The 26,354-nt window shown below is 39.3% G+C and overlaps 1 protein-coding gene across 5 annotated transcripts in view; it reads right to left on the bottom strand.

Moving 5' to 3' along the window:
- Positions 1–21,622: 21,622 nt before the first annotated feature.
- The window catches only part of LOC122563172 (C4b-binding protein-like), a 65,789-nt gene continuing 61,057 nt past the window's right edge, over positions 21,623–26,354 (bottom strand). For all 5 annotated transcript variants that reach the window (XR_015750913.1, XM_043716680.2, XM_043716674.2 and 2 more), the window contains one exon: positions 21,623–23,941. The gene's annotated coding sequence lies outside the window, so the exon portion shown is untranslated. The remainder of the gene's footprint in view (positions 23,942–26,354) is intronic.

Raw genomic sequence — 26,354 nt, 5'->3', positions numbered from 1 at the left:
AGGCCGACAGATTTTGGAAAAATGCAGGTTTTGCAGGGTTGTTATTATGGGTAACTTCAACTTTCCCAATATTGACTGGAACCTTCTTAATGCAGATGGTTTGGATGGAACCGTTATGTCAGGTGTGTTCAGGAGGGTTTCCTTACTCAGTATGTAGACAGGCTGACCGGGGGGAAGCCATTTTGCATTTGGTGCTTGGCAATGAGCCAAGACAGGTGTCAGATCTCGCACTGTCACTTTGGTGACAGTGACCACAATTGCTTCACATTGACCATAGCCATGGAGAGGGAAAGGAGCAGTTACCATGGGAAGATGTTTAATTGAGGAAAAGGAAATTATGATGCTGACAGACAGGAGTTGGGAAGTACAAATTGGGAACTGTTTAAGGATCAGTTGTTGCATAAATGTGTTCCTCTAAGACAGGCAAGAAGGGGTAAGATTAGGGAACATTGGATGACAAGAACAGAGGAGCTTCTCGTCAAAAGGAAGAAGACAGCTTACGTAAGGTGGAGGAAGCAAGGATCGAGCACTTCTTTAGGGGATTACAGGCTTACTAGAAAGGAGCTCAAAAATGAACTGAGAAGAGCCAGGAGGGGGGCATGAAAAATGCTTGGCAGGAAGGATTAGGGAGGACCAAAAGGCATTTTACTAATATGTGAGGAATAAGAGAATGATCAGTGAGAAGGGAGGGATTGGATATATGACTATTTTGAAAAGCATAGCATGATTAATAGCAGTCAGCATGGCTTTGTGAGGGGCAAGTCATGCCTCACAAATCTTATTGAGTTCTTTGAGGAGGTGACGAGACAGGTTGATGAATGTCAAGCAATGAATGTGGTGTATATGGACTTCAGCAAGGCATTTGATAAGGTTCTCCATGGTTGGCTCATTCATAAAGTCAGGAGGTATGGGATACAGGGTGATTTTGCTCTCTGGGTTCAAAATTGTTTGGCTGACAGAAGGCAGAAAGTGGTTGTAGGTGTAAAGTATTCTGCCTAGAGGTCAGTGCTGAGTGGTCTCCTGCAGCACTCTGTTCTTGAGCCTCTGCTCTTTACAGTTTTTAAAAATGACTTGGATGAGGAGGTTGAGGGCTGGGTTCATAAATGGGCCAATGACACCAAGGTTGGAGGTGCCATTGCAGGCTGCATCATGACATAGACAGGATGCAGAGGTGGGCTGAGAAATAGCAGATGGAGTTCAACCTGGATAAATGCGAAGTGATGCATTTTGAAAGGTCCAATATGAGTGCTGAATACAGGAATAAAGACAGGATTCTTGGCAGTGTGGATGAACAGTGGGATCTTGGTGTTCAAGTGCATAGATCCGTCAATGTTGCCAACAAATGGATAGGGTTGTTAAGAAAACATATGGTGTTTGGCTTTTATTTTATAGGGGGATCGAGTTGAAGAGCTGCGAGGTTTTGCTGCAGCTCTACAAAACCCTGGTGAGACCACACTTGGAATATTATGTCCAGTTCTGGTCGCCCTATTATAAGAAAGATGCAGAGGCTTTGGTAAGGGGGCAAAGAAGGTTTACCAGGATGCTGCCTGGACTATAGGGCTTCTCTTACGAAGAGAGGAGGAGAGACTTTTCTCTCTGGAGAGGAGGAGGAAGAGAGGTGATGAGAGGCATGGATAGAGTCGATAAGCAGAGACTTTCCCCAGGGCAGGATTGACTGCCACGAAGGGTCATAGTTTTAAGGTGTTATGAGGAAGGTATAGAGGAGACCTCAGAGGTACGTTTTTTACGCAGAGAGTTGTGAATGCATGGAATGCGTTGCCAGCACTGATGGTAGAAGCAGAATCATGAGGGTCTTTAAGCAACTGTTGGATATGCACATGGACGGCAGTGAATTGAGGTATTGGATAGGTTAGGTTACTTCATTTTAGGTTTGGATTAATCCTCGGCACAACATGGTAGGCTAAAGAACTTGTTCAGTGCTGTAATTTTCTAATCTGGATACTTTGTACCATGAGTAACGTATGTACATCTGTAATTTCATATTCCATGACATGGATATAATGTTGACTTAGTGACAGAAAACAAAATGTTTATGGGTTTTTTTTTGAATTGGAAGCCTTTTCCAGTGGGATTCTTCAGCACCCAGTGCTCAAGACCTCTGCTTTTTGTGGTGCATATTAATCATCTATTTAGAAATGTAAGGGGCGTGGTCAAAATGTTTGCAGATGACACAACAAAATTGGTCACATGGTTGATAGTAAAACAGATAGCTTTTGACTGCAGGAAAACATCAGCAGACTGATCTGATGACGATAAAAGTGGCAAATGGAATTCAACCCAGCGAAATGTTCATTGATACACTGGAGGAGGTCAAACAGGCAAAAGGAATAGACATTAACTGGGAGAACACTGACAGAATGACCACAATTCCCTGAATGTATCAGGACAAGTTGAAAATATTGTTAAGTAGGTAAATGGAATCCTTTCCTATTTTAACCATGCTATTTAGAACTGTGATGTTACGCTGGAACTTTATACAGCATTAGTTAGGACTAAACTCGTGCACAGTGTGCATTTTTGGTCATCACAAAAAGGATGGAATTGCACCAGAGTTGGTGCAGAGGAGATTTAGGAAGATGTTGTTGGGAAACATAAAGCAGTGAGGAAAGATTAGATGGGTTGGAGTTGTCCTGACAACAGAAAAGGCTAAGGGGAGATTCAATTCGGATGTAGAAAATTGTGAAGAGCCTTGATCATATGGATGCTAAGTGTCTGTTTACCTCAGCAGACAGGTCTGTAATTGGAGGAGTACAGATTTAAAGTGATTGGCAGAAAGTTTAAAGAGGAGATGAGAATACATATTTTCCACCCTAGACATCTGGAACTGGCTGCCCGGAAAGATAGCACAGACAGACACCAGCAATTTACTTAAAAGGTGCCTGGATAACAAGTGCTATAACCTACAAGACTGTAAACCAAATGCTGGAGAATGAGATTAGGCTGGTTGGTTCATTTTTGTCTGGTGCAGACACTATGAGACAAGTACTCTGTTTCTGGGTCATAAACATTCTATAATTTTATTTCATGAACCACTGGAAGACAAATACACTGTGATCGTGCTGTTAAGATAATTAAATTAAACATAAGAAATTGAAATAAATATTGCATTAATGTAATATATTGTTCTTATCTGACAATTGAGGTGAATTTTATGGAAACAATGGGGCGCTAGCCAATGAATAGGCCTTCCCTGGGATCAGGATTTTTGGCTGGTTTGTAATACGCCACACACCAAGTATTGCTCATGTTAGACGTCACACAACACCAGGTTATAGTCCAACAGGTTTAGTTGAAATCACAGGCTTTTGGAGCACTGCTCCTTCATCAGGTGAAGTGGGGACAAGTGCACAGGCACAGAATATGTAGTTGGAGAGATAATGGCAAGATAATTCCAGGAAATTAAGAGTGTCAACAGATAAGTACAAATAACGTACTGTTACTTGGTGAGGACACGATTGAGCCAATGGGTGGGATCCTTGGATCCAGAAACACACCCAGATGAGAAGACAGTGAATATCAAACGTAACAACTTATTCAATACTGCTTAAAACCCACTCTGATGACATAAAACCACTGGAGAATCTCTGAGAGTTGATGAAGACGAAGAGCTGTTTGTCAGCAACCTATATGTGGAAACTAATTCCATGTCTTCAATGAATGCTTTCAAATGGCTGTCTGAGAAGATGTAGAACAGCCAATGATATTACCTTGGTGGATAGTGAAAGTAGGATATAAGAAGGGAATGCAGTGTTGTTGGTTCTCTGAGACTATAATCAGAACAATGTGAATATGACCAGGTGAGTGCAACCCCATGGAAATGGACAATACAGGAATATTATTAGAGGAGGATTGTGCCATGGAACATGTCAATGGTGACAGGAAGATCAAGAGGGATGAGGAATTATAATCAACATGATCAAAGTCACAGGAATTGTTATTTATAACATTGCTTAAAATTGTTCATTGGTGCTTTGACAGGAACAAAAGTCTAATTAAAGAGATTAAATCATGGAGTTCTATGAAAATCTGGAAACGTAATAGAGAGATGATGACGTGTTCGAGAAAAAGGACTGGACGAAGATAGGATGGCAGAACGGTCAAATGTTGGAGTGCAGAGGAGAAGATTTATGAAAATGAATGTTCCACATAAAGCTCAGAGTACTTCAGAGTGGAAAAATCTGCATTAGGAAGTGCACAGCTTTAAGATTAATGCCAGTTGGAATTGGTGCTATTTAGGAACTTTAGAGCTTTGGCATTCTCTGCCTTAGGAGGCTGAGGTGGATAGATTCTCATTAGGCAACAGAATCCAAAGTTATGGAGTTACACAGAAAAATAAGGATTATGAAATACAAACAAATGAGTCACAATCTTATTGAATAGAACCAAAGACTTGAGGGGTCAAATGGGTCTATATCTACTCCAATTTCGTATGTTCTTGTGTATGTTCAAATGACATATTGTCCTCAGTGACTGATCCACATGCAAAAGTAGCCAGTGGATGTTCTTGAAATTTGCTGTGAAAATGTAGGTTCATTGTTCTTCAAATTAATTCAGGGTCTTTAAATTCATAATAAAAGAAATGTTTCTTTGGTTAAAAAAAATGAAATTTACAGAGTTATAAAAGCCACACTGTTTTGGAAAGCTGCAAAGAATGTATGTTGTTTACATGGCAGTGATGAGCGTGACCCAGTGAAAATAGAAATGAAATCTAGAATCCAATAATCATGTCAGCATTCATAGATCAGATACAGCTTTAAACCTTTTCACTCTAACTAGCTTTGTTATGTCAAAATGATGTGCTTCGATTTCAAATTAAATTTATCTTGTTAAGGTTAAGTCAAATGAGTTACCTGTGATATTAATCCAATAACAATCATCAAAGATAGTAGAACAGGTTAACAAACTGAAGATTTTCAAACTATGGAACATTTTATGTAATTTTTAAAACATGTTTCAAGAAGTTTAGATTATCTTTCATCTCCACCATAAATTCCATCCTTCAGCCAATGGTTCCATTTGTTCCCTGGCACCTGTTTGAGATTAAAACAGTTTGCAAACTTGATGTCACACTTAATCCTGAGATGTGCCTACAAACATCACTCAGACTTTCTAACTCCATCATCAATCCTGCCCTTGGCTCGGCTCATTTTCTGTTTAAATGCTTGCTTACCTTTTGTTACCCTTAGATCTGACTATTCGAGACAAAGGCAAAATCACCATTTTACCAGCAGACAATACGGCTGCTGTCTTATAGAGAGTCAACTAGAGTTGAGTCGAACCTGAGGGTCATCACACTTCAGATGAAGGGTGAGGTTGAAGGAGCAGGACCGTCTTGATAAACTCAGCTGGTGCAGGAATGGACTTGATGATTCTAACCATTCCTTGAGTGGTTGTAGCTATGGGAAAACTCTCCCTATTTTAGCACAAACCACCCGATGTTAATTAAGGAAGACTTTGCAGGGTCATTAAGGTTGTATGTGCTATTGTTATTTCCAGTGCCTTGGTCAATGCAGAGCGTTCTGCCAGTTTCATTCCTTTTATCAAATTTTGTAGTGATTTGATACAAATGAGTGACTTGTTAGGCCAATGTAGAGGTCATTCACACAAGCACCTACGTAGTTGGGGATCCAGAGTCACATGCAGGCCAGACCAGGTGAGGATGCCATATTTTCCTTCCCTGAAGTGCATTAGTGAACCAGGTGGGTTTTTACAGCATTAGTCTGCCTTTTAATTCCAGATTCATTTCATTGAATTCAGATTTCACCATTTGCCTGGTGGGATTCAAATCCAGTTTCTTTTTTTAACCTATTTAATTAACCAGTTGAGAGATGTTATTGCACACCTCTGCAGCAGGTGGGACTTGAACCTGAGCCTGATTTTCCAAGGGTAGGGACACTGGAATTACATTGTGCCACAAGAGAGCTCCTAAGGCTCCCAGTGTATTAGCCTGGGTCTCCAGATGCTAGTAATAAAAATATGAAGGCACTGCCTCTCATGTTATTATGAGATGTGCTATCAAACATAAAGTTGTAAATTAATCTGTAGTTGGACTTGTGAAAGGTACTTTTAACCAAAAAAAAGAACATTGACTGAAATTCACGAAGGCCGAAACAAATTGTGAAGATGTATTCCACCTCATGGAAAAGTAACAAGACTCCAATGGAGTCTACCACACCTCTCAAAGTGTAGACAGCTCTCCCCATCACATCAAGTGAAGGATGTATCAATGAGCAGTCAATGGCAGGAACACTAAAACCTTAACCAACCCAGAGAGCAGTTATAGAGTCACAGAGTCAGAGAGATGTACAGCATGGAAACAGACCCTTCAGTCCATCTTGTCCATGCCGACCAGATATCCCAACCCAGTCTCGTCCCACCTGCCATCACCTGACCCATATCCCTCAAATCCCTTCTTATTTATATACCCATCAAGATGCCTTTTAAATGTTGCAATTGCACTAGCCTCCACTGCTTCCTTTGGCATCTCATTTCATACAAATACCACCCTTTGCGTGAAAAAGTTGCCCCTTAGGTCTCTTTTATATCTTTACCCTTTCACCTTAAACCTAGTTCTGGTCTCCACCACCCCAAGGAAAACACTTTGTCTATTTGTCCTATCCATGCCCCTCATGATTTCATCAACCTATATAAGGTCACCCCTCCCCCTCCAATGCTCCAAGGAAAACATCCCTAGCCTATTTAACCTCTCCTTATAGCTCAAATCCTCCAACCTTGGCAACATCCTTGTAAATCTTTTCTGAACCATTTCAAGTTTCACAACATCTTTCCAATAGGAAGGAGACCAGAACTGCACACAATATTCCAATAGTGGCCTAACCAATGTCCTGTACAGCTGCTACATGACCTCCCAACTCCTGTACTCAATACTCTGACCAATAAAGGAAAGCATACCAAACGCCTTCTTCACTATCCTTCTACCTGTGACTCCACTTTCAAGGAGCTATGAACCTGCACTCCAAGGTCTCTTTGTTCCTGAGGACCTCACCATTAAGTGTATAAGTTCTGCTATGATTTACTTTCCCAAAATGAAGCACCTCACATTGATCTTAATTAAACTCCATCTGCCACGTCTCAGCCCATTGGCCCACCTAATCAAAATATCATTGTAATCTGAGGTAACCTTCTTCACTGTCCACTATACTTTCAATTTTGGTATCATCTGCAAACGAACTAGCTATACTTCTTATGCTCACATCCAAATCATTTATATAAATGATGAAAAGTAGTAGACCCAGCACCAATCCTTGTGGCACTCCACTGGTAATGGGCCTCCAGTCTGAAAAACAACCCTCCACACCACCCTCTGTCTTCTATCTTTGCACCAGTTCAGCATCCAAATGGCTAGTTGTCCCTGTATTCTATGAGATCTAATCTTGCTAACCAGTCTCCCATGGTGAACCTTGTTGAATACCTTACTAAAGTCCATAATGTCACATCTACCGCTTTGCCCTCATCAATCCTCTTTGTTACTTCTTCAAAATACTCACTCAAGTTTGTGAGACATGATATCCCACTCACAAATTCACGTTGACTATCACTAATCAGTCCTTGCCTTTCCAAATGCATCCTGTCCCTCAGGATTCCCTCCAACAACTTGCCCACTACCATATCAGGCTCACTGGTCTATAGTTCCCTGGCTTGTCCTTACCACCTTTCTTAAACAGCGGCACCAAGTTAGCCAACCTCCAGTTTTCACGCACCTCACCTGTGACTATCAATGATACAAATATCTCAGCAAGAGGCCCAGCAATCACTTCCCTAGCTTCCCATTGAGTTCTTGGGTACAAATGATCAGGTCCTGCCGATTTATCCACTTTTATGTGTTTCAAAATATCCAGCACTTCCTCCTCTGTAATATGGACATTTTTCAAGATGTCACCACCTGTTTCCCTACATTCTATATCTTCCATGTCCTTTTCCACAGTAAACACTGATGCAAAATACTCAGTTAGTATCTCCCCATCTCCTGCAGCTCCACACAAAGGTGGCCTTGTTGATCTTTGAGGTGCCTTATGCTCTCCCTCGTTATCCTTTTGTCCTTAATGTAATTGTAAAAACCCTTTGGATTCCCCTTAACTCTATCTGCCAAAGCTATCTCATGTCCCCTTTTTGCCCTCCTGATTTCCCTCTTAAGTATACTCCTACTGCTTTTATACTCTTCTAAAGATTCACTTGAGCTATAGGAGAAATATGCAATAGGAGACATTTGGAGAAATCTAGTCCAGCTTTCAGTCCCATCTGTCCTGGAAGTGTAGTCATTTGTAAAGCAAAAATTATTATTTTAATTTCTTATAATTCCCCAACAGAAAAAAAAATGCACAATAAATTTGAGAGCTGGTGAAATTCTGACCTTACCTGGATTGTCATTGGAGCACACAGTCACAGAAACGACGACAATTAGGGAAATTTCCTGCCAAATATTTGCTCTAATAAGCCTGGAGTCAGTGTCGTATGTTTAGAATCTGCTGCCTGTAACAATATACCATGGGACCAATATGTGTTTTTCCGCTTCTTTTTGGTTGTTATACTAATGTCAGAATTAACCCCATATCTGAGGCTTCATTTGATTCGCTAATTCTTAAGACGATATTGATGCATTTGTGGTTGCTCGTGTATTGATGTTAGAAAAGTTCTTAGCAACCAGCAAGCTGATTGCAGTTGGCAGATACTGTCTATTATTATTTTTCGCTTTCCTGTGAACTCAACTGGACCCCACCCTTTGTAAAAAGTTATTGTGCACACCAGGCCTCATTGGTTCCTCAAAGCAAAGATAAAGAAAGAATTTCTAATCGTTGACTTGGCTTTTGAACCAAAGCCTTTGCATTGCCTGTCAGTTTATTTTTCACTTTTCACACTTGATAAAATCAGGGTTATATGGAATACAATATTATAGTACAAGACTAACAGCTATGTAATATTTCTTATACACTACTACAGATCTGACATATTACTATTGTATACAGTGCTACAATTCTGTAATAGAACTCTCCACAAACATAGATGTGCAACACGACTGAACACAATCTACAGTTCTGAAAAAAGTACAATGTTTTGTAAAACAACATCCACAGATAAACGAAATAACTAGACAGTATCTATGCATCAATCATTTTACTATAGTTAAGAATTACAAGAATTAGCTGAATTGTCACGTGAGTAAAGTGAAAAGTTTGCAAGTTGTAATGAAGTCAGCGTGACTAAGGGGAAGAGGAGGCAGGGAGCAGATGATGAATGCAAAGGGACTGGTGGTCTGAGGTGCATTTGTTTTAATGCAAGAAGTATAGTAGGTAAGGCAGATGAATGTAGGGCTTGGATTAGTACCTGGGAGCATGATACTATTGCTATTACTGAGACTTGGTTGAGGGAAGGGCATGATTGGTAGCTAAACATCCCAGGATATTGACGCTTCAGTACAGGTTTATTGAAAGTACAAGCTATTGGAGCGCTCCTCCTTCCTCAGTTAGTGGGACAACCTCACATTCCCATTCCTCCATCTGCTGCTTATACCGCAATGACATACTTCCTCCTTATAGTTCCCTCAACAAATCCTCTCCATTCATTCAAAACATCTCATTACTACCATCTTTGTAGGAGAAACTGCTGGAGAATACTTGGCAGAATATTTGTACTGAAGTTCCACAAGGGTCCGTCTAACAACTTTTGCTTTTCATGATACATATTGTTAACTTAGTCATTTGAGCACAAGGCACAATGGATGACATGAAAATTGAAAGAGTTATGAGGATAGTTTGAAACTTCAAAAGGGCATATGAAAGTTGGTAAAATGGGTCAGCAAGCAGCAGTTGAAATTTAATAGGGAGGAATGTGTAGTGATTGATCGTGTTGGAAGAGCGCAAAGATAAAATAACTGGCATAATTCTAAAGGGGTGCAATGCTAGTGAACCTATGTGTTGATGTATGTAAATTATTTAAGGCGACAGAAACATTAACAGAGTTCAATAACCCATGATTGGGCGGCACGGTGGCATTGTGGTTAGCACTGCTGCCTCACAGTGCCAGAGACCCAGGTTCAATTCCTGCCTCAGGCGACAGTTTGTGTGGAGTTTGCACATTCTCCCCGTGTCTGCATGGGTTTTCTCCCACAGTCCAAAAATGTGCAGGTTAGGTGAATTGGCCATGCTAAATTGCCCGTAGCGTTAGGTGAAGGGGTAAATGTAGGGGAATGGGTCTGGGTAGGTTGCTCTTCGGAGGGTCATTGTGGGCTTGTTGGGCCGAAGGGCCTGTTTCCACATTGTAAGTAATCTAATATGAATTCAAAGTAGAAATTGGCAATTCAGCCTCTCGAACATGTTCCACCTGTTAATAAAATTGAGGTGATTTGATTGTCATCTCAAATACATATTCCCAACTGCCTTTGATGACCTTTCAAACCTCCTAACTTAACTAGAATCTAGCTGCCTCTATCTACTAGTTTACTTTATTAACTGATATATTATTGAACTCAAATTTGTTCAGAAGTCTAAATTTAGAAATATATACAAATTGCTTCCATTGAATACTCAAAGTAATAGTCATAGACGTGTACAACACGGAAGCAGACCCTTCAGTCCAACCTGTGCATGCTGACCAAATATCCCAACCCAATCTAATCCCACCTGCCAGCACCTGGCCCATATCCCTCCAAACCCTTCCTATTCATATACCCATCCGGATGCCTTTTAAATGTTGTAGCCTCCACAACTTCCTCTGGCAGCTCATTCCATACACACATCACCCTCTGTGTGAAAATGTTGCCCTTTAGGGCTCTTTTATATCTTTCCCCTCTCATCTTAAACCTATGCCCTCTAGTTCTGGATCCCATCCCAGGCAACAGACTTTGTCTATTTATCCTATCCATACCTCTCATGATTTTATAAACCTCTATAAGGTCACCCCTCAGCTCCGACACTCCAGGGAAAGCAGCCCCAGCCTATTCAACCTCTCCGTGTAGTTCAAATCCTCCAACCCTAGCAACATCCTTGTAAAGCTTTCCTGGACTCTTTCAAATTTCACAACATCCTTCTCAGAGGAAGGAGGCCAGAATTGTATGCAATTTTCCAAAAGTGGCCTAACCAATGTCGTGTACAGCTGCAACATAACCTTCCAACTCCTGTACTCAATACTCTGACCAATAAAGGAAAGCATACCAAACACCTTCTTCACTATCCTATCTACCTGCAATTCCACTTACAAGAAGCTATGAACCTGCACTCCAAGGTCTCTTTGTTCAGCAACACTCCCTTGGACCTTACCATTAAGTATATATGTCCTGCTAAGATTTGCTTTCCCAAAATGCAGCACCTCGCATTTATCTAAATTAACCTCCATCTGCCACTTCTCAGCCCATTGACCCATCTGACCAAGATCCAGTTGTAATCTGAGGTAACCTTCTTCGCTGCCCACTACACCTCCAATTTTGGTGTCATTTGCAAACTTACTAACTGTACCTCTTATGCTCACATCCAAACCAACTAATTAGCTGGACAAGTTTTGATTTATTGAAATTCATTCAAATTTTCCAAGTTATATATTAAAAATGAACTGGTTTAATTCGGAAATTAAACATTTCTAAAGCTTTTGGACATACCTGTTCCCTTTTTGTTAAAATTACTCAGCAGAGTTTTAAAGTGAAAGATGTGACTTAAAAAATCATAAGGACTCAGAAGCTTGCAACTCCTTTTGGTATTTTCTCTGCTTCCTCCTATTCCTGACTCAGATGTAGTGCTCCAGTATCTTGCCAACTCATGAAGTATAAATCCAGAAAGTAAGCTTTAAAAGGTATTTCATTGGGCTGGGCCTAATTTGAGTCACACTCAATGCATCTGCGCATGAACGTTTGAGTAAGGTTATGGTTGCCCTTGCCTAGGTCATTCGAGGGCTGCTTAATTTATCTGAACACACCCTTCCTTTCTCACTGAGATCAGTCAGATAACATTGATAAAGCATTTAACTTTGCTAATCTAAACTGACAGTTCAGTGCAGCACTGAGATGAAACTGTATTTTTGGGTGTGCCACTTTTTGGTTTTAACATTAAATTGAGGTAAAATATAGACTGGATGTAAATGATCTGAAGTCCTTTTATACTGAAATGTCTGGAGTCCCAAACAATAATTATCACAATACTGACACTGCCAAGGGTCACTAACTAGTCATTGTTGTATTGCTGCTCGAACAAAGCTACAGTTTGTATACAATAATGATTGTGTGGCTGATAACAGCAACAATAAAGGTCATTCACAGCAAAGCTCTATGGTGGCTTTATAATACAAGTTTTTCTTGGGCCTCACATGGTATATTGCCTCTCCTCATTGGGTCATCAGGGTAACATTACAGAAATGATTCCATCTGTCGTATTAGACTGCCACAATCTCTGGCTAATCATGTGAGGCGATCTGTCAGGATATATCATGTTGGTCTGTTATGTGCCATCCACTTACATGAATGAGTGTAACCAAATTGAGATCTGCAACGTAATCAATTCTCATTAGTTCTAAATCTCACGGCAAGATTTGGTAATTTTTGAATGCTCTGTTCCCTGGCGGCTTAAGTACAGAGGAACTGTGATGTAACAGAATGATGGAACATTCCTAATTAAGGGCTTATGCCTGAATCATCCACTTTCCTGCTCCTTGGAGGCTGCTGACCTGCTATGTTTTTCCAGCACCAAACTTTTTGACTCTGATCTCCCACATCTGCAAACCTCACTTTCTCCTAGAATGATGGAACAGTGTTCTGAATGGCCTCTTTTGTTCAAAGGGCTTGAGCTGAGTCAAAGGAGGTGATAAGATGGATGTCCAAAAGCTTTGTCATAGAGATACACAGTACGATTAAACTTGTCCATGCCAAACAGATATCCTAAATTAATCTCGTCCCATCTGCCAGCATTTGGCACATACCCCTCCAAACCCTTTCTATTCATATACCTACCCAGTGCCTTTCAAATGCTCTAATTGTACCAGCCTCCACCACTACCTCTGACAACTCATTCCATATACATACCACCCTCTGCATGAAAAAGTTGCTTCTTAGCTCCCTTCTAAATCTTTCCCTTCTCACATTAAACTTATGCCCCTCTAGCTTTGGACTCCCCTACCCTAGGAAAGTGCTTTGTCTATTTACCTTATCCATGCCCTCCATGATTTTATAAACTTGTATAAGGTCACCCCTCAGCCTCTGACACTCCAGGGAAAATAGCACCAGCCTATTCAGCCTCTCCCCGTTTCCTAATGAAGGGCTTATGCCTAAAATGTCAACTCACATTCTCCTTAGATGCTGCCTGACATGCTGCACTTTTCCAGCACCACAATTTTCAATACTGACTCCCCAACATCTGAATTCCTCACCTTCTCCAACCCTGGCAACATCATTGTAAATATTTTCTGAACCTTTTCAAGTTTCACAACATCTTTCCTATAGCAGAGAGATCAGAATTGAAAGCAGAATTCCAAAAGTGGTCTAACCAATGTCCGATATAACCACATGACCTCCCAACTTCAATGTTCAATGCACTGACCAACATAGGCAAGCATACCAAACATCATCTTCATAACCCTGTCTCCCTGTGTTTTCACTTACCAGGAACGATGAAGTCCAAGGTTTCTTTATTTGGCAACACTCCACAGGACCTTACCGTTAACTGTATTATTCCTGTCCTGATTTGCCCAACCAAAAAGCAACTCCTCACATTTATCCAAATCAATCTTTATCCAACAGCTTAATGGTAATTGGAACAACTTTTAAACTTGTTGATGGCATGGAACTTGGAAATGTACCACACATTGAGGATGATAGTAATATATTCCAAGAGGTCATGGACAGTTTAGAGGACTGATATATGACAGAAATTTGTGAAGTGATATGTTGCGAGAGGAAAAATATAGAAGCAATACATGCCAAATAACACCAATTTGTGCTTGTTCACAAATTTTGAAGATTAACACAGCCTTCAATAAAGTATGTGGGTTTCTGGGTACTATAAATATTGTAACGGAGAAATATGTTAAATATACAATATAAAGGCAAGGAAAAAATGTTTTAACACTGATTTTACTCTACATGCCCATTTTATTTAAAATGACCATACTTAAAAAACAAGACGACTTCTGAGAAGGTGCAGAAGACTTTTATTAGAATAGTTTTAGGATGAAGGATTGTAGTTACGGAGACTAGATAACTTGGGATCAATCTCATTAGAGCAGAAAAGGTTGAAGGAGATTTGATAAAGGTGTTGGAGTCAATGTTTTGAATGGTTGATGGCTGATAAAATGCATTGTTGGTGATTGGCAAAAGAACCAAAGATGACATGGCAAAAGGAACACAAAACGTAGGAATTACACATACCTCTGCAAAGCGTCATTGTGTGAGAAGAAAATTTCTGGGGAGAATTGTCGAGCTGTATTGCCTTAGTTTTGTTTAAAAAATAATTCCCTTTTGTCCTGGCAATGCTGGAGACTTATTTCGAACAGAACTAAAAGTTAAATTCTCCACCTCCATCTTTAAAATGAATGAATAGAAAAATCACAGTTGAGACCCATTTTCCCCTTAAGCACTCCTCCCATATGCCAGCAGCATAATCGTCAAAATTGTATGCAAGTCTTGCAGCCAAACGTCGAGTTAAAACAATGTCAAGAAAGCTACTGCTACAATGGCCCTGTATTATGACATCATCAAGTAATTTGTGATTTTTAATTTGCAGGCCACCATAAATACTTAAAGGTATGCTTAATTATGCAGAGGCATAATACTCACTCAAGGTTTATTAGTACATTATAAGGGCAAAATCCATGTTTGTGTATTCAAACAAAACTGCAAACAACAGGCTTTAATTCTTCATGCAATATTTTCTCCTTTTTTTATTTTCAAATAAATGATTGCAGTGGGATGTCAAGTCATCAAGGAAGATAATGTGATAAAGGTAAAATATCAGCTTCTTGAAACTGAACATGAAATTCTTAGTCTGAGAGAAACCCTTCTTTAAAACGTAGAGCAGTATGTGGATGTAAATAACCTTTAAACTTTCCTACACTTTCAACATCATACCAGTTTGAATTAATAATTCAATATTGCTTATCATAATCTTAATCACATTAAAAAACTCAAATTATAAGTGTGTGAATTTAACCTCCTCTCAAAGGGGAGGTGATAGACTAGTGGTACTTTAATCTAGAGATCCAGATCATGCTCTGGGTCCTAGGTTCATATCCCATCAGGGCAGATTGCAGAATTAGAATTCAGTCAAAAATAATCTGAAATTAAGAATCTAAAGATGACCTTGAATCGATTGTTGGAAAAAATCCATCTTGTTTACTAATGCCCTTTAGTGAAGGAAGCTACCATCTTTACCTGGTCTGGCCTACATGTGACTCCAGAGCCACAGCAATATGGTTGACTTATAAACTACCTTCTGGGCACTTAGGGATGGGAATAAATGCTTGCCTGGCCAGCTATGCCCTCACCACATCAATGAATGTTTTAAAAATTAATTGTAGTATTAGCATTATTGCTATTTGAAATAGTTTTATTCCTCTATATGGTCTATGTAGAATAGTTGAGATGAATTTAACAAATATGAGGAATGCATAGAAAGAATGTTTTGTTTTGTTTTCAAAATAAAATTTTGTGAATATTTAAGATGCTTTAATCTCCTTGCAGAAAGGTTGATCTTTTAAAAATTGTGACTCTGTTCAGCTTTTTGGGCACACTGACGTCAACTCTCTTCCTTTCAATGAAGCCTTCAGTATTTCCTGAAATTGTATTTTCTGTCAACAAGACTGGGCGTCAACCTTACATTGTGAAAAGACTATCTGTCAAAGCCATTTATTTGGCATAAATATCTTCCGTGTTCAGAAAACTTCATATGAGTTGCTGTATATTTGCATTTACTTTCTCAATTACACACTTCTGTCTTCATTTACATTACTTGTCACTGCTTAATTACAGGCATTAATCACATGATGGCGCACTTGTATCTGTTTACTATAAAATATCGTTTGAAACAATTACACACCTTCTTTGCAGCAATTGAAATCACTTTTCAATTAGATATTGAAAATAAGCAACAAACTTTCTAAAAAAAAATTACAATAAAGTAATCAAATTCACCCATTCCTTTCAATTTTCCAAACCACAACCTTTCTCACCACCCAGACTTGGATTGGATACTTGCATCATGCTGTTCTTGGATCTATTAATCCTCTGCGATGTTTAAAAGCAAGAGTCATTGTTAACTGTAGATCTAATTCAGTAACTGTTAGTTAGAAATCATGCCCAGTGGAGCAGCAGGTCAAAATAAGAAATTTAATGCTGGTTAACAGCTATTCCTGACTTGTTTCCTTGGATTAAGAGTACCAACATTATTAAGGTGGGCACCATGGCACAAGAAATCCTGGTTCAAAATGGCACATAGCAGAAATGCTTCATTAAAAAAAACTCAATAATTCTGGTAAATTGCTACCTTTGACCAAACAAAAATGAAATGGAATCGTAGTTTGACTTAGGAACCTTATGTAATTACTAATGAGCTCAGAGATGGAAAATAATTCTTAGACACCATCATGGCCTGTTGAAGATGAAGTGTGAATGCCAGTGGTGGTGTGTGGGTGGGAGATAGCTTCACACTACATTCCATTGTGCCACGGCATTTGTGCAATGTGCTCTGCCTAACTGGGAAAAACAAAGAAGGTACATGATTGATCCTGAAGAGCTGGGAAAGCAACAGCAGTATTCTTCAGAGGAAGGTGAAGGCATTAAGCAAGCAAAACATCACATTCAGCAGATCAGCTATGTAAAGATTTGGTGCAACAAACCATCCTTGCAGCTGTGATTTCTTTAACAGTTGATCAGATAGGTGATAATGTAGAGACAATAATTTATAATAGTGAGATTCTATTTCCAATGAAGAATCACCTATTCTACTTAAAAACCTTCAGAAGCTTTTCTTTTCCCACACCTACTGTGAAAGTCTATTCTGGTCTGGCAACATTTGACCTGGTGCACAACCAGGCTTCAAATATAATGTCATAAAACAAACTTACTGAGCCTACTTACACCTTCTAGCAAGTAATAGTTGGCCACGGGGTTGAGAATTGTTGAGTACAGTTATTAAATAATGTGTTATGAAGATGTGGGTGTACTGTATCATTAAGAGAGTTAAAAGCTAGCCGAACTACCTGACACAGCAAGAAGTGTTCTGAACAAGGTATAATGTAACATTTAGTCAAACAACTTGATTAGCTGGTTGCCTGGAGACGACAAAGGAAATTCGAATTAAGCTAATCAGTTTAAATTACAACCCGAAAAATACCAACTCTAATCAATTTTAAATTTAGCATCTTGACAATCTTAAAAGCCAATGACACAATCCAACCCTTTGAGAGTATACAATCGTGGAAAACTGAACAGTTGGGAGGAGAACTATCATGCCACCAACATCTGCAGACTGCCCGGAGTATAACTCTCTTAAAGGTACTTTCATCAATCAGTAACCTGTGAAACAGAAATCCCTAAGAAGAAGAAAAGAAGACAGAGAAAGATATAAACAAAAGATTCAACATTTGGCTGATTTTGAAAATTTGAATTTTGGTAAATCTTTATCGGGGGGGGTTTATCAAACTAGTATTATAGAAGGGGGAAGGTAAAAGATAGGTTAGAGGAAGGAGTTGTAAATAGTTGTTTGTTAATTATTCTCTGTTATACTTTAAGAAATGAAGTTGGTAATTTTTACTAAATAGTTTTTGGGCTCTCGAATTTTCATAGGTTACTGCACGAGGTAAACCTTTTCTATGGTGCTTGTCAAAATTAAACAAGAGGGTTTATCCCATGTCGTAACAAATGCTACACAAGAGCAATAAGAATGGCTACAATCATCTGATATATTAGCATAGTAAATTTGGTGAAAAGTGCATTCATATTGTTTTTAAGAACATATGTTTACAATATTTCTAAAAAGATCGTTACAACAGTTTCAGAATTACATTGCTAGTTTATCATACTTAGAACGTAGAACATAGAACAATACAACACAGAACAGGCCCTTCAGCCTTCGATGTTGCACCGACCTGTGAAGTAATCTAAGCCCAGTCCCCTATACTATCCCATCATCATCCATGTGCTTATCTAAGGATTGTTTAAATCTCTCTAATGTTGCTGACTTAAGTACATTGGTAGGCAGGGCATTACATGCTCTTATCTCTCTCTGAGTAAAGAACATTCTTCTGACATCTGTCTTAAATCTATCAACCCTCAATTTGCAGCTATGTCTCTCGTACAAGCTGACATTATCATCCTTCAGTACTACACATTGTATACTACAGCATAGTCTACAAAGTATAAACATTGAATAATATACAACATCACCTTTCTTTGTCCTCAGCTCAAATCAAATCTAAATTACTGCATTTTGTACAAAGATTGAGGTTCCAAAATCTTTAATAAAAGGAGATACATCATCACAACTTGTATGTATTCCATAAAATAAAAACAGAAAATGCTGGAGAAACTAAGCAGATCCTGTAATTCAAAAAAGAGACTTTGGACTTGAAACATTAAGTCTGTTTCACTCTTCACAAATGCTGCTGTTTCTGCACTATTTTCTGTTCTGTTTCAGATTTCCAGCATCCACAGTATTTTGTTTTTATTTGCGTGTATATAAAATAACATGATCAAAACGCTTCAACTTTGATAAGCAAAACAGATCAAAAAACCAAAGGACTGCAGATGCTAGAAGTCAGAAATGTTTTGGAACTCAGATGATCACAGATATACATAGATGATCTTCAAAGTTTGGGAGAAGATTTGTAGCTCGGGTGCTCGTTGTTGTGGTTCTGTTCGCCGAGCTGGGAATTTGTGTTACAGACATTTTGTCCCCTGTCTAAGTGACATCCTCAGTGCTTGGGAACCTCCTGTGAAGCGCTTCTGTGATGTTTCCTCCGGCATTTATAGTGATTTGTATCTGCCGCTTCTGGTTGTCAGTTCCAGCTGTCCGCTGCAGTGGCCAGTATATTGGGTCCAGGTCGATGTGTTTATTGATTGAATCTATGGATGAGTGCCATGCCTCTAGGAATTCCCTGGCTGTTCTCTGTTTGGCTTGTCCTATATTAGTAGTGCTGTCCCAGTCGAACTCACGTTGCTTGTCATCTGAGTGTGTGGCTACTAAGGATAGCTGGTCATGTCGTTTCATGGCTAGTTGGTGTTCATGGATGCGGACCGCTAGCTATCTTCCTGTTTGTCCTATGTAGTGTTTTGTGCAGTCCTTGCATGGGATTTTGTACACTAAATTGGTTTTGCTCACGCTGGGTATTGGGTCCTTCGTCCTGGTGAGTTGTTGTCTGAGAGTGGCTGTTGGTTTGTGTGCTGTTATGAGTCCTAGTGGTCGCAGTAGTTTGGCTGTCAGTTCAGAAATGTTTTTGATGTATGGTAGTGTGGCTAGTCCTTTGGGTTGTGACATGTCCTCATTCCGTTGTCTTTCCCTTAGGCATCTGTTGATGAAATTGCGGGGGTATCCGTTTTTGGTGAATACATTGTATAGGTGTTCTTCTTCCTCTTTTTGCAGTTCTGGTGTGCTGCAGTGTGTTGTGGCCCTTTTGAACAGTGTCTTGATGCAACTTCTTTTGTGTGTGTTGGGGTGGTTGCTTTCGTAGTTTAGGACTTGGTCTGTGTGTGTGGCTTTCCTGTATACCTTTGTGATGAAATCTCCGTTCGGTGTTCTCTGTACCATCACATCTAAGAATGGGAGTTGGTTGTCCTTTTCTTCCTCTCTAGTGAATCAGATTCCTGTGAGTGTGGCGTTGATGATCCGGTGTGTGTTCTCTATTTCTGTGTTTTTAATGATTACAAAGGTGTCATCTACATATCTGACCCAGAGTTTGGGTTGAATTTGCGGTAAGACTGTTTGTTCTAATCTTTGCATTACTGCTTCTGCTATGAGTCCAGAGATGGGTGAGCCCATGGGTGTGCCGTTGATTTGTTCATATATTTGGTTGTTGAATGTGAAGTGTGTTGTAAAGGCACAGGTCCAGTAGTTTGAGTATGCAGTCTTTGTTGATAGGTTCCCCGTCTTGTTGTCTGTTCTGTATGTCCAGCAGGTTGGCTATTGTTTCTCTGGCTAGGGTTTTGTCGATAGAGATGAACAGTGCCGTTACATCGAATGAGACCATAATTTCTTCCTTGTCTATGTGCATATTTCTGATGATGTCCAAGAATTCCTGTGTTGACTGTATAGAGTGTCTGGATCCGCTGATCAGGTGTTTCAGTTTCTGCTGTAGTTCTTTAGCTAGTTTGTGTGATGGTGTCCCTGGTAGTGATACTATAGGTCTGAGTGGGATGTTTGGTTTGTGCACTTTAGGTAGTCCATAGAATCTGGGGGTGTTGTTGTTTTCAGGTTTCATTCTTCGTAGGTCAAATTTGGTTATCTGTCTGTTTTTTTGTAGGTTCCTCAGTGTGTTGTTTATCCTATTGGTGAGCTGTGGGGTGGGGTCAAACTCCCTCTTTTGGTAGGTGTTAGTATCGGCAAGTAGTTGTTGTGCTTTTTGGATGTACTCTGCTTTGTCCAAGATGACCATAATTCTACCTTTGTCTACTGGTAGTATGATTATGTTCTTATTGTTTCTTAGTGCTTTTAGTGCTTCCCTCTCCTTGGTGTTGAGGTTGTGTGTTTATCTTTTCCTTGTTATCAGGGGCACGATACTTTGTCTCACTGTTTGTTGTGAGTGGATGAAAAGGACAACCAACTCCCATTCCTAGATGTGATGGTACAGAGAACACCGAACAGAGAATTCACCACAAAGGTATACAGGAAAGCCACACACACAGACCAAGTCCTAAACTACGAAAGCAACCACCCCAACACACACAAAAGAAATTGCATCAAGACACTGTTCATAAGGGCCACAACACACTGCAGTACACCAGAACTGCAAAAAGAGGAAGAAGAACACCTATACAATGTATTCGCCAAAAACGGATACCCCCGCAATTTCATCAACAGATGCCTAAGGGAAAGACAACGGAATGAGGACATGCCACAACCCAAAGGACTAGCCACACTACCATACATCAAAAACATTTCTGAACTGACAGCCAGACTACTGCGACCACTAGGACTCATAACAGCACACAAACCAGCAGCCACTCTCAGACAACAACTCACCAGAACGAAGGACCCGATACCCAGCATGAACAAAACCAATGTAGTGTACAAAATCCCATGCAAGGACTGCACAAAACACTATATAGGACAAACAGGAAGACAGCTAACGGTCCGCATCCATGAACACCAACTAGCCACGAAACGACATGACCAGCTATCCTTAGTAGCCACACACGCAGATGACAAGCAACGTGAGTTCGACTGGGACAACACTACTATCACAGGACAAGCCAAACAGAGAACAGCCAGGGAATTCCTAGAGGCATGGCACTCATCCACAGATTCAATCAATAAGCACATCGACCTGGACCCAATATACCGGTCACTGCAGCGGACAGCTGGAACGGACAACCAGAAGCGGCAGGTACAAATCACTGTAAATGCCGGAGGAAACATCACAGAAGTGCTTCACGGGAGGCTCCCAAGCACTGAGGATGTCACCTAAACAGGGGACAAAATGTCTGCAATACAAATTCCCAGCTCGGCGAACAGAACCACAACATAGATGATCTACATGGTTATTTTGATTCCATTTGAGTGGCGATAGAGATTTGAGTCTAAAATGGTACATGTCTACAAAAGGAAAATAAACCAACATGACCGCTGCTATTAACAAAGTATATTCATTTTGCACAGACTCAAAATATTAAATATTAAAGTCAGATTTACACTGTAATAGCAAAAATCTTGTGTTCTCTTTCTTTTTGGGATTAGAGCATTAATGAGTTAAATCAAAAATTCGGGGGTTACATTGTAAACATTTTTAGAATTATTTGGATTAAAGGTATTAGCATTTTTGGACATTTTAGGCAAGAATAAAATTAAGTACCAACATTATTAAAATTAATATTCCTTAATTTTCCTATTTCAGGTCAGCCATTTTGAAACTGGTTACATTCACAAATTTAAGAGTCACCTTTGGTTATCCCAAGATAAATTTATTTCTTTAGAATTGAGCAAAGTTTAACGTTGAGTGATTTTAAAAAATATTTGTTATTGGCATATGGATAACAGTAACAATACAATATTTATCATCTATATGCAGTTATCATGAGCAAGTAATGGTACACTGCCTTCTTGAAATCAACCAAACTATGACGATGGTCTGAGAATCTACAGAATGCATTAAGAATGGACTACATTGTTTGGGATTCATGAATAAGCTAGCCCAGTAGTCTGGCAGATTCCCTTTCCTGAATGGCATTAGCAAGCCAGCTGTTAATTTTAAAGAACAATGTAGCAGCTCACATGGTTGTACACTAATTATAGGGTATGAATCAAATTTATTGCACAATTACACACTTAGCCATCGCATTCATTTCTGATAATTTGCTTTTAACTTTATGTTCTTCTTTGCTGCATAATAACTGGTGTGCAGAGCACAATAAAGGCAGCGTGCTATTGTTGAAAGTGATACTCTTATTTTTGAAGGCACTGAGTTATTCCTTTTGTAGTAGAATGGAAATGGAATATTGCTCTCAACTGTGAAAAGTAATTCACTCTGGATACAGGATTAAGAAATGCTTACAAAGTATTTCAGACATTAGAGCAGATATTAGAATGAATGGATCCTCAACTTCGAACACAAAAAAATGCTGTAAAAGGCTGATCAGATCAAAACCCTGATCAGAACCTGAGCAGTGAGTCAAGTTCAACAAAACTACACTATTAGATAAAAATAGTTTGATCTTTTAGAAGTGTGAAGTAATGCACAATTAAGGAAGTTAACTTTACAATGAATGACCTCATCTTCAAGTTGTTCATGCAACTAATTTTAGATGTTTCATCTGGGAGGTGCAGGAAACAAAGAATAAGCATTCAAATGACATGTTTCAGCTTTAGTTTCAAATATAAGGACAATAGTTTTGCTTTGTTAATCCTTGAATAGAAAAGTAACAAAAAAATCAAGGGTTTGTTTTAAAACTGGAGGACAGACCTTTACTTTGTATTAGTTAAGGTTTAATTGTTTCATGAAGTTTCACAGATACAATATATAGTGCAAGGTGAAGGAAAACCACAATCAGGCTGGTCTTGTCAAATACTCTATAGCACTTTGTCATTTAAGGCAATTAACAGTAAGTTTCCAGAAGCAGGACATCAATCAGTAATTCACATAGACGTCAGAATAAAAGTGACAATAACTTATTCGTGGACCTACTACATCCCTGAAAATGCAACTGCAATCAGGGGCAGTACAAATATATTTACAAAACATTCAAATAAACAATAGAATAATAATTTGTTAAACAAACAGTGTTCAAATCTAAATCACAATTTCCAGTGGACAGTTTTATAGAGCAACAGCAGCTGCACAGGTATCAAAAATGAAAACTAGCCTAAAGTTTTCATTAAAGTGCAATTGCCTAAAGGATAGAACATCTGGCATGAAAACTTTACTCCTTGATAAGCCAAATAAGTTAAATTAAATCAAAATATTACAGATGCTAGAAAATCTGAAAGAAAACAAGAAAATCTTGGAAATACTCGGCAGGTCTGGCAGCATCTGTGATGTGAGCAGCAGTATTCACATTTCAGATCGATGACAAACGTTAACAGTTACCTTTTCGCAGATGTTGCTAGAACTGCTGAGCATTTTCAATATTGTGTTGAAAATATCGACAGCTGCATCAATGTTGCTTTGTAATATCCGAGAAGGTAGATTCATCAGTTCATTTGCTCGGAAATGTGATGAACTGAAGTAGGACTTTGTTAGAAGTTTACATCAAAATTTACATACTATTTAGAGTTTTGATCTGTTGGGGGGGGGGGGGAAAGAGGGGGGGGAAGAAAGTATAGAGAATTAGAAAAGATCTTAACATTAGTCAAACGTGAATACATGCAAGATGATGAAACAATAACTGTATTAACATATGGTTAGAAAAAAATCTGAAATATAGGAAGGAAACAAATCTTAAACATTAACTGTACGGCTTTTCACAGATGTTGCCAGATTTCTGACTATTTTTAATCTTGTTCTTATTACTGAAATCGTTTGTTGCATAAACAGCATTTAATCATGGTTCATAAAACCACAGCAACACTTAGCATTTTAAATTTAACTTCTTGTGTATGGAGACATAATTTACAAAAATAACATTTGTTTAGATAATACTAGCAATATAATGTCACAATATTCTAAACTGGATCAAAGTAACATCCCAAAAATAAATCAAGTGAAATGAGGGGATCTGACCAAAAAGGTTGGAAATAGGAAGTAGTTTAGAGAGGCATTTTAAAAAGAGGAAAGAAATGTAAAGAGATAAAGAGATTGAAGGAAGGAATTGTAGCGTTTAGGCAGGTATAGCCACAAATGGTGTAGCAAATAAAATCACAGATGCTCAAGGGGTCAGCATTACAAACATATTTATCTCTGAGGGTGTGGGCTGTAGGAAGTTAGCTGGGTGTGAGACCATGAACTTGAAACAAGGTGAGAGGGGAATGAGCTGCCAAAGGAACTGTTGGAGGTGGGACAATTGCATCATTTAAAAGGTACCTGGATGGGTATATGAGTAGGAAAGACTTTTATATGGACCAAATACTGGCAAATGAGACTAGATCAGTTCGGATATCTGGTCAGCATGGACAAGTTGGACCAAATGGTCTGTTTAAGACCATAAGACATAAGAGCAGAAATTCAGCCCTTTGAGTCTGCTCTGCCATTCAATCATGGCTGATAGGTTTCTCTTGCTTTCTCCCTGTGACCCTTGATACTCAAGAACCAATCTCTCTCAGTCTTAAATATATCCAATCACCTGGCCTCCACAGCATTATGTGGCAATGAATTCCATAAATTTACTACTCTCTGGCTGAAGAAGTTTCTCCTTATCTCTGTTCTAAAAGGTCTTCCCTTTACTCTAAGGCTGTGCCATCGGTCCTAGTCTTTCTTACCAATGGAAACATCTTCCCAATATCCACTCTGTCCAAGTCATTCAGCATTTTGTATGTTTCAATTAGATCCCCCCCATAACCTTCTCAACTCCAAGTAAAGACCAGAATCCTTGAAAATTCGTCATACGTTAAGCTTTTCATTCCTGAGACCATTCTTGTGAACCTCTTCTGAAGACGCTCCAAGGCCAGTACATCCTTCCTGAGATATGGCACCCAAAACTGCGTACAGTACTTTAAATGTGGTCTGACCAGAGTGTTAAAGAGCTTTGGAAGTACATCCCTGCTTTTATGTTCAAGTCCTCTCAAAATAAATGCCATCAGTGCATTTGCCTTGCTAACTACTGACTCAACCTGCACATTTACCTTGAGAATCCTGGACTAAAACTCCCAAGTCTCTTTGCACTTTAGACTTCTGAATTTTCTCCCCATTTAGAAAATAGTCCATGCCTCTACTTTCCTACCAAAGTGCATGACCTGACACTTTCTCAAGTTGTACTCCACCTGCTACTTTTTGCCCACTCTCCTTTCCTGTCCAAATCCTTCTGTACCCTCCCTGCTGCCTCAATCCTACCTATCCCTCTATCTATCTTTATATCATTTGCACACTTAGCCAGAACGTCCTCAATTCTTTCATCTAGAGTTTGCAGACGGAGCTTGAAGCCAATTAGTTGTGTTTTTAAGGTTTTAATTGTAGGAAATGTCTGCTTATGCAGCACTAGATCTTGGACAAACATCTGACAATATGTGGATTAGTCATGAGAGGTGGTGATGAGATTGAGCCTAGATGTCATCATCACACCTGGAAATTCGGTGTTTTCAAATGATGTCACTGAAGAGCAGCATGTCGATAAAGCGAAGGACAGAGCTAAGGGTAGATACTTCAGAAACAACATGAGGTAATGGTGCAAGAGTTTGAACAGAAACCATGGCAATTGATAGTCTGCCTGTGCTCAGATTGACAAGAATGAGACCAGACATTGTTTCTGTACACCTTTTGAAAATTATGAAAACTACAGTTCACTTGTTAGACAAACAGCAGGAAAATAACATTGATTACATGGCGGAAACAGATTCAACAAAGGAAAAGAGACTTATACACTTAATGGTGATGTCCTAGGGAGTCTTGCTGAACAAAGAGACCTTGGAGTGAAGGTTCATAGCTTCTTGAAAGTAGCGTCGCAGGTAGATAAGATAGTGAAGGCATTTGGCATACTTTCCTTTATCAGTCAGAGTATTGAGTAGAGGAGTCGGGAGGTCATGTTGCAGCTGTACAGGACA

Source organism: Chiloscyllium plagiosum, unplaced genomic scaffold (assembly GCF_037043375.1).
Source record: "Chiloscyllium plagiosum isolate Xiang-an unplaced genomic scaffold, Cpla_swu_hap1 HiC_scaffold_26, whole genome shotgun sequence".
Classification (NCBI taxonomy): Eukaryota; Metazoa; Chordata; class Chondrichthyes; order Orectolobiformes; family Hemiscylliidae; genus Chiloscyllium; species Chiloscyllium plagiosum.
This window is presented reverse-complemented; position numbering and strand designations above follow the sequence as displayed.